Source organism: Corapipo altera, unplaced genomic scaffold (assembly GCF_003945725.1).
Source record: "Corapipo altera isolate COAL_440 unplaced genomic scaffold, ASM394572v1 254, whole genome shotgun sequence".
Taxonomy (NCBI): domain Eukaryota; kingdom Metazoa; phylum Chordata; class Aves; order Passeriformes; family Pipridae; genus Corapipo; species Corapipo altera.
In genome coordinates, this window is record NW_020885035.1 from 24708 (window position 1) to 33719 (window position 9012).

Below are 9012 nucleotides of genomic sequence, written 5' to 3' on the forward strand. Positions count from 1 at the left end.
AAGTGGAAATTTTTGCCAATCATATTGATTTGTGTGCATTTCTGTCTAACCCCCTCTGCTGTTAGGCAGCCAGAGCTTTCTATGCTGGCACCTTTAGTCTGGGAGGAATCTTCATTTGTATCGGTTTTGGGGAGGGGAATCGGCAGTTGCAGCGCAGGGCTGAACCAAGGGGACAGCAGCCCTTTGTCCCAGGACAGAAAGCCTGCGAGCTTTGGCTTTCAGGTGCAGTTGGAGGTGCAGACTGGGCACTCTGTGGGCAGCCAGGGCTTTCTGTGCTGGCACCTTTTCCGTGGGAGGAATCCTCACTTGTATTGGTTTTGGGGTGGGGGATCAGCAATGGCAGCACGGAGCTGACCAAAGGGGGCAGCAGCCCTGTGCCCCAGGACAGAAAGCCTGTGAGCTTTGGCTTTCAGGTGCAGTTGGTGGCGCAGCCTGGGCACTCTGTGAGCAGCAAGTGGTCTGTGTCCTGGTATTTGAGCAAACCACATCAGCTCACTTGCTGTTAAAGACCCTCTGAGGTAACCAGGATAGGAGTTGAGGTTCTTCCTCGGAGATTTTTACTCCATGGAGAAGTTCCTCCCAGCTCAGCCCAGCTCAACACAGCTGCACTGCAAGCTCTAATCATCTGATCATTGAATGGAGCTGAGGGCGTTTGTGGGAGATTTAAACTGCAGGGAGAAACTGCTCCCAGCTCAGCCCAGCTCAGCCCAGCTGCTTTGTGAGTCCTAATCAGCTCACCAGGGGATGGAGTCCAGGTGGTTTCTGGGTGATATAAATTGGAGAAGGCAAATAGGGGTGTGGTATATTAGTAAGGCAGGGCACTTTGAGCATCAGGTTGCCCAGGCAGAGAGAGTAGAAAGAGGACAACCACCCTGCCTCTGAACTCTCTTTGGTGGCCTATGAGGTAGGCTAACAGTGTTTTTCTGGAGTAGGACTGGGCATTTTAAGTGGAGCACTTCAAAACCAGAATGAGGGTAGTTCAATACTGGAAAGAAAACCTTTACCATGTGTCTCTCATGTGCAGCTAGTGGGCCACTTTTGGTATTCTGTGGGCAGCAAGAGCTTTCTGTGGTGGCACCTTTTCCCTGGGAGGAATCTTCATTTGTATCAATTTTGGGGAGGTATGACCGGCTACTGCAGTGCAGGGCTGAAAAAGTGGAACAGCAGCCCTCTACTCCTAAGAAAAAAAGCCTGTGAGCTCTGGCTTTCAGGTACAGTTGGTGGTGCAGCCTGGGCACTATGTGGGCAGCAAGAGCTTTTTGTGGTATCACCTTCTCCCTGGGAGCAATCTTCATTTGTATCGGTTTTGGGGAGGTGGGACTGGCTCTTACAGCGCAGGACTGAAAATCCAGAACAGCAGCCCTGTGCCCCAGGACAGAAAGCCTGTAAGCTTTGGCTTTCAGGTGCAGTTGGTGGGGCAGCCTGGGCACTCGGTGGGTGGCAAGAGTTTTCTGTGTTGGCACCTTTTGTCAGGGAGGAATCTTCGTCTGTATGCACTTTCGGCTGTGGGAGTGGCAGCTTGAGCTGAAATAAGCAAACAAGAGCCCTTATCCCCAGGAAAGAAAGCCTGCAACCTTTGGCTCTCTGGTGCACTTGGTGGGCCAGCCTTGGCACTCCATAGGCAGCAAGAGCTTTCTGTGGTGGCACCTTTGGTCTGGGAGGAATCTTCGTCCAGACGCCATTTTGGCAGTGGGACTACAGTCTTAATTTTTTAAAAATACCCCTGCTCTGTCATATAGTCCCCTCCTGACGTGTATTAACTTCCACCTTTAAAATACCAGTCCAGGAGCGAGCTTTGAAAGGTATGAGTGGGCTGTTGCTCCTCAGCTGCCCTTTGTGTTGTTCCATGTCTCTCCCCAAATGTACATCTCTCACACTTTTGAGTTAGGGATGTGTTCTTTTGCTGTCATACGTGTGTTGTTGCCTCTGCCTGCTACACAAACAAGTACCTGCTCTTGCTGGATGGATTTAAACAGCTGACTGGCACCAGCAGGCACTGAAGCATCCGGAACATCATTGGCAGCTTTCATGCAGGCAGTACACTCGTTACTAATTGAAATGGGTTTTTCTCATCACCACCCCAGTCACACAGATTTTTAGGCATTCCTTCCATATTGTCTTATACTACATGGCATCATCAGGTTTGTGGAGAACAACTACATCTTTGACTATTTTAGGGGTGTCGCAGTCTGATGAGACTGAACTGTTTGCTAAAGAGGATGAGTTATGAGGTAGACCAAACTCCTCTCAGCAATTGTAATATCAAAATTAAGAGGCTTTACTCAAGGAAAATGTGGAAAAACAGAAGAAATAACAACCCTTTATTGAAAGATATATGTGTGTTGGCAAAAACAGCAGTAAAACCACGGAAGAACTAGACAGCAATCTCAGAGGGGAAAAAAAACCCCAACAACAACAAAAGTCTAAATGAATACTTCTCTGTCCTTTAGCACAGTCCTAACTGTGGCCTGCAGGGGGCGCTGTTGGATCGCTGGAAGGTGCAGGGTCTGCAATGCCCTGTTGTGGCCTGCAGAGGGGCGCTGTGGGGTCGCTGGAAGGTGTAGGACCTGCAGTACCTGGTCGTGGTCGGCAGGGGAGTGCTGTGGGATCGCTGGAAGGTGTCGGACCTGCAGTACCTGGTCGTGGTCGACAGGGGGCGCTGTGGGCTCCGGCAGTCACCCCGCGGGAAGGGGGGGGGCTGGAGAGAGCGGTCCCGGACCGCGTGGGGAAGCCGAGAAGGAGATGGGGGGTCCTCCCCTCCGCGGGGACGAAAAGAAGAAAAAAAAAAAGGCAGGCAGTACACTCCCACGGGGACTCACTGCAGTCTCAGGTGGTGGTGTCTCAAAAAACTCCCCCTCCTCTCCCGCGGGCAAGCAGACTCTCCATTGAGGCACAGCAGCTCCGCGGAGCGGGACAGTCAGGCAGGTCGAAGACAGCAGGATGAGAAGTCGAGCTGACCAGGACGAACAGCCAAAAGAAAACTAGACCTCCGGTCCCCCTCCCAAAACAAAATGCCTGTCTGCACCCAGGGAGCTAACAACGCAGTCTCCCCTCACCCCTCCGAACAGAACCAGCCCCCGCCTCCCTCTCCTGTCTCTCCAAGTGGGCCATTAACCTAGGTAGGCTACATCCTTTGTAACGCTAATGACCTCCCTTCTCCCCCGCTCACTCCTTTTTTTTTTTCCCTTGGAGTGGGGCAGGGGAAGAAAAATTCCCCTGATTTCCTAATCTATAACAAGGGCTTATAAGTTTCATACTTGGCACCATGCTGGTTTACATGTCACCAACTGCATTTTCCTGTCAGTCATCCCAATAGCCGGCTAGAAAGTCATCCACGGCAAACAGGCTTCTCCAGGCTATGGCTCTGAGGGATCAGATTTCTGTAAGGGATGAATCATTCCCTCTGTTCCAGTGGTTTCACCTCTGGGCACATCTAAATCCACTGATCTAACCAAACAGCCTGAGTTTAAGATAAAATGTTTCAAGAGAGAACGAGCAGCTGAGTCTAATCCTGGGTAGCATGGCAGCTTTCATGTAAGCCTCGGAGAGAAACTGCAGGGGGAATTTTGCATGCTGGGAAGGCTCACCTGAGTTTACAGAGGCATTCGTTAATCTGGAGATGGGACCAAGCCCCATTTGGATGAGATCAGTTTGGGCTCAGTTCCTGCTCCCTGTGGGAGCATCCCTGGATGAAAATTATATTCAAGTTAGCAGTCATCTGGGGGCAAGAAATTTGAGAAAAAGAGAGAAAGCAACATGCCACAATACATTTTTTTTCCTTTGGTAGAGACACATTCCTCTCATTTTGTTTTGGTTTTCCCCCTTTTGAAAGAAGTGCTGTGTACTGGTGCTTCATGATTTGGGTATTTGGGTATTATACTTTCCCTTTGTTTGTGTTCCTTCTGAGTTACTGCATTATCATATGTGCAGAAAAGGGCCCCAGATTTAGTGTTCCTTAAAAATCATATGTTAAGACTGAAGACCAAGCAGCCCATCCCAGCTGCTGGTTGGCAGGCAGGGGTGTACGCAGAACTACTGATTCCACTGCCCAGGGTTGGGCACTTTGCTTCTGGTTCCTGCAACATGGCCAATTCTGAGATACATTGAAGTTCCTGGCTGTAGGAACCAAAATGAACTTGAGATTTTACTTAAGAAAATTAAGTGAAATAATTTAAAGTCATATTAGTATGGATAACCACACAGCAAATATAATGGTATTTTCTCCATGATTTAAAAATTCTTATCTGAATGCAGAAAATGCCTAAAGAACACTTGAAATAGAATTGAAATCTGAATCAAAATTGAATTTGAATTGAAAGGACCATAAATACTTCTGAGGCTCTGTCTTTGCAGTGCTTCATTCCAGCCAGAACCTGGCAATTTTCTGCTAATTGAAACTCCAGAGGACACATGATTGTGCAAAACTCTATCATCATTCATATTGATATTTTAATTTCTAGAAAGAGCAAAGACAGAAGAACTGTGGGCTTTGTATATTTGAATTGATAGGTTTGTATGGCCAGATGTTGCATGGAAACTTGCTTGCTCATGCTGTCATTTCCTGTTAATCCTATACCCATTTCAGACTATGTGGACAGCACTAGTTAGCCTGAGTATAGGAACAAGCAGCATTTTCAATTAAACTAAAACTGAAGTGGGATGAGCTGTGGATTCTTCTCTCCGTTACTGAGGCTTTAATATCAGCCATATCAGAAAGTGCATCCCCCCACAAAAGTCTTTGACCTGTGACCTCTGGACCACATTTACCTTTTGTGACCTTCGACCTCTAGATGACCTTTGATTTTTTGGTGTCATTTGACCTCTTTGTGACCTTTTGGCCTCTCAGTGACCTTTGAAGTCTTGGAGTCCTGGCACAGATGTCAAGGATGTGGCAGAACAGGGGCAGGGGAAGCCCAGCCCCACTGCTTCTCACAAGGCTGGAACTACTCTCCCACAGGCTGGGATATGGCAGAGGACTGAATTTGCCACCACAACTTAACACTGTTCTTTTTATGTCTCTGCTTATGTAAATTAAAAACTTTTCAAACCCCAGTGCATAGGATTAGGCACCGAATCAGCTAATTAGATATAGATGGCAATTCTCAGGCTTTTTATGGCCTTGTGGGCACTTTTTTCAGTTGGGAAGTCAGTGTGATTTATTTCACACGCAGCTCCTCAAACATGGAAGGCATGCGGTATGAACTTTTAAACGTGGTGTTCCTTACCATCCAGTGCCTGTTGCAGAAAGAATGCTCTCCAAATTAAATTGCTTGAAATTCTGCTTTGATGGGAGGCTTTGTGCTTTTCTTTTCTTTGGAGAAAATGTCTGTATTTTAATAAGTCCCAGTGAGGGAAAGGCTTTGCTTTTGGAGAGATCCAAATGGAGGAATCTTTCTTTAAAGACATCTTGACTTTTTTTTTTTCCCACCTTTCAGTCTCTTTTTTGGAGTGGGGCAGCTTCTTTCAAAAACAAATTTCCCCCTTTTTGCTGCAGATTCTGTCTGTTTCAGAAGAGCTCTGGGAACAGCAACCTGGTAGCTAATCCCACAAAGAGTACTTGGGCAGGAACTCATCAGCTGCACAGAGCTGCCTTACGCCAGGCCAGTTTGTTCCAACAACATATGACATTCTTTTTGGAGAGCCATGCTAGGTTTGTCCCTTGCTGCCACCAGGGATGTCCTAACCTTCCTCTGTCCCAGAGTACCAGAACTCAAGGTCCCATTGCTGTTGACAGAGCTGCTGCTACACTGTGGCCAATAGTGTGGGGAGCAGTAGCAAGACAGCTTCGTTAAAAGGCTCCAGTTTATTCTTGTGCGTATTACAACTTAGAGCCTAGACTTTCATTCCCAGAAGTAGAGGCACTGGAAACTTGATATGTTCTTCTTCCCTTACAAAATAAGCCCAGTAAAGAGTAACTCTGTTGGAAGACAAGTTTCCCCCAACTTTTTCTCTCAAGAGGCATTTGTTTTATTTTGTTTATCCTTCTAACTAAGTGCAGTAACTTTTTTTGAAGAAAAATCAAGATGGCTGAAGTTTAGGCTGTATCTATTGCTGACACTCCTTCCCACCTCCTCCTCTCTTTTGGAAAATATGCCCACAGCCATCTCACATCCAACAACTCTCACCAGGTATGGCCTAAATGGTGCAAATTAAAGCAGAAGAGATTAATTAACTAGAAATCAACTAAGCAGCACCCAACGGTCACATAAACTCAATACCTACATTCACGTTCTCCTCCTTCCTCTTCACTCTCTCTGCCAGCAGAGTGCTACTCAATCAGTGTGCTAAAATGCACCACCAAAAGTCTCCTTCCTGCTGGGTGGGTATGAGTGCCTGTGGCAACAAAATAAACATTGTTGTATGTTTGATAATTCCTGAATATATCTGCATGCAAAGTTAACCTGAGTCCCAGTCTAAGGCACCACTACCATAAAAGTCACTAAAACACTTCTTACAAGTTTCTAAGGTCATTCCTTAGATTTCACTACTCACTTGTTACTTCCTCCCAGTAAATCGAGAGATGGTAAATATTAAATGCAAGTAGGTTTCAGCTGTTCAAGTCGTCATGTGCATTTGTGGTTCATGCTCAAACACCAGGAAAAACACGGCACTTCCCAGCATACAAATAAGCTGAGCTGAACAGACACGCCTTTTTCAGGCCCAGCTTTTACAGAATGGGGAGACTGTGCTACTTGCTGGAGCCAAACTCCCAACCCCCTCTGCATGCACTGGTAAGGGATGTGCAGCTGTATCTCTTTATATGCCCACATATAGTTTAGTAAAACTTCCCCAACAGTAACTCCCCACATCTCCTAAAAACCAGCTCCCTGGGTGGGGAGCGTGGGCATGAAGGGGAGAGACAAAAATTTCTGACACCCCTTTTTCAAAAGCAAACCACTACACAAACAAGGAAGTCAGAGGCTGCTGGATGCAGCCAAAGTGATCATACTGAATCCAGTTCTACACCACATAAAAATGGCCCCCTTGAACACGTCAGCAGTGCAAGCCTGAAGGGGAAAGTGGCTGCAAGTGAAAACAAAACCGACTCACCTATTTTCCTTGTTTAGCATGAGAAAAAAAAATCAGAAGATAAACAGCTACGGTAACTCTTGAAATGCAAACTGGTTTTAAAACAGTCCCTTTTCTATCCACCTTCAGTAAAGTGGAATTATCAGCCAAACAAAATTTACTTCACTTTTGAAGTGGGATTTTTAAGCTTGTAGAAACCCTCAAAATAGGAAGAGGTCAGATGGGACCTGTACAACAGATACAGATCACTACCTGAAAAAAGGCTGAATATTATGAATATTCCACCTTCCTTACAGCACCAGCAGGTTGGTACATGCTGGTTTTATTTAAGTAACTTTTATCCTTCTGGAAATCATACTGCAAAGTGTTTAAAGAGATCTTGAAAGAAAGAGATGCATACAAATAAGCTCGATAATGCCTCCCCAGCATTTGGCAAACTTTCACGAATGAGTCATGCATTATGGCTGTGTCAATCCAGGCTTTGTGTTAGTGATGGTGTTAGATTCTACCCACTCCAGATTCCAGTCACAGGGGATGAAGCTCAGACATATAATGGTTGATGTACGTCCTCCACTGTACAATGCACACTTACTGGTATATAAAAGGAGGGCTGTTCCTATCCAAATGATGAGAGAATAGCTGAACTGGGCATCCAAATGGGAGCATCAGGAGTAGGTAACTGAAGAGATGAGGAGCTGGATCCCAATTCAGCAAAACAAATATTTAGAGTACAGTAAACCCTGAGAAACCTTGAAAGAAGAATTGCTGGGACTAGATGGTTGATGGATTTCAGACCTAACCGTCCAAACCCATGAAGCTGAGGCTGCAGATCAATGGGCTCCTTCAAAGTCATCAACATTTTCTGTTCCTAAGACCATGATGTCTCTTGTTACCATCGGCTAGAGAGGGTAGGAGGGTATCAGCTCTTCTAAATGTGGATGGAGCCTCAGGCAAATCTCACCATACTAAGTTCACCTCGCTTGTACAGCATCCATCTGCACCTTGGAGCCTCAGCCCCAAACACCTTCCCCTGATGTGGGGAGAAGGTAGGAAGGCTATGGGCACAACAGAGAAAGATAATGGACGACAGAAGACAACAACCAAGAAAACGGGAATCAGAGCAGGGTCACATCCTGCCAGCATTGGCCTCCTACAAAGAAATAGTCAGAAGCCCTGAATCTGGAGACAAACAATTCAAAAGTATTCCCTCATTACCTCCCTTCTAGTTTTTGGTACTGCCTGAGGACAAAAGAAGGGAAAATCACATTTAGACAAGGTGATACAGGACAACTAACTCATGCAAAATGTTGCAGCCTGGATGGTAGCCCACACACTTTAGAGATTAGCTGAAGCTCTGAAATGCAATTTGAGTAACTTCCTTTGATGTGCCATCTGGTGAATAATTTACTGGGAATGTCTTAATTACATCAAATATCAATGTGCTCAGATTTTCTCAGTGTTTAGGACTCTGCCTGTGTATTGCACTCAAGGAATAGACATATTAGTACAGAAATAAACTTTACTGCAGTGCTTTCTCCCACAGTAATAAAAAGAATCTGCAGCATATTACCACTATGGCCTCAAGCACTAGATTTTGGAAGTGCAATATTTCACTATTATCTCAAAAAGGCTGCTACTCTACAACCAGCCTTGCCCATGTTTCCAAAAATTTATAAAAATAGAAACACATCTGTGGCATAAAAAAAATTTAGAAGCATATTTCCCTATTGAGAGAACATATTGGCAGTGTACTCTAACATCAATCACATGGATTTAGACCTAGAGAAGACTTAGACTTTAGATTTAGTAGATAATGAAGAAATTTTGTACAGTGAGGGTGGTGAGACACTGGACCAGGTTCCCAGAGAGGTGCAGGATGCCCCATCCCTGAAAACATTCAAGGTCAGGTTGGATAGGACTCTGAGCAACCTGATCTAGTTGAAGATGTCCCTGCTCACTGCAGGGAAACTGGACTAGATGGCA